At 59.2% G+C, this 683-nt stretch overlaps 1 pseudogene; it reads left to right on the forward strand.

Moving 5' to 3' along the window:
* LOC103583240 overlaps positions 1 to 639 on the forward strand; it is a 12063-nt pseudogene extending 11424 nt beyond the window's left edge.
* Positions 640 to 683: the final 44 nt, after the last annotated feature.

The following is a 683-nucleotide window of genomic DNA, read 5'->3' on the forward strand; positions in this document are numbered from 1 at the left end:
GGGACTTTTTGACCCTTAACTCCTCATAATCCCACAATGGGTGCAGCTTTTGGTTGTATTAACAGAGGTAGGAATCCAGATCCAGGGAGGTGATGGTAGTGCGGTTGTCGATGGTGCTCTGGCCCCAGGTGGAATTGCAAGCTCAGAACTGGGAGCCACGTATTGAGGCGTGCTAGCCTAGTGCAGTGCGTATAGAGGAGCTGAGGACAATATGGAAGAGGGAACTGGGAGGTGGGCAGGGGCGGCCAGGATAAGAAAGGAGGGGGGGGGACAGGATGACTGTTTACAGCACCTTGAGGGTTCTCTGCAGCCGAGAGCAGTGAATGTTCTGAGGTTCCCTGGTGGAGGTGAGGGGAGTTAACCTGGGTAAGGGAAGAGAACTCTGCTGGGGCTCTCTATGCCACCCCTGCTGGGAGGGCCTTTCGGATCCCTTGCTCCATCCTGGAAGGATCCCCAGCTGGTCCAACGCCCTGCTCTCAGAGGCTGCGCGATTCCAGTCCGCAGACCTGCCCCGGGAGGAGGAAAGTGAGAGCAGCAGCGTGGACTTCGGGTCGAGTGAGCGCCTGGGAAGCTGGCGAGAGAAAGAGGATGACCGATTGCAGATGTGCGCGGGGGGGACACCCGGAAACCTCTTTTGCGGTGGGTGGTGACACCCCAGCTGGGGCCTGCCGGCCAACCCCGAC

The sequence above is a fragment of the Galeopterus variegatus genome, unplaced genomic scaffold (genome assembly GCF_000696425.1).
Source record: "Galeopterus variegatus unplaced genomic scaffold, G_variegatus-3.0.2 Scaffold20870, whole genome shotgun sequence".
In the NCBI taxonomy this organism is placed as follows: domain Eukaryota; kingdom Metazoa; phylum Chordata; class Mammalia; order Dermoptera; family Cynocephalidae; genus Galeopterus; species Galeopterus variegatus.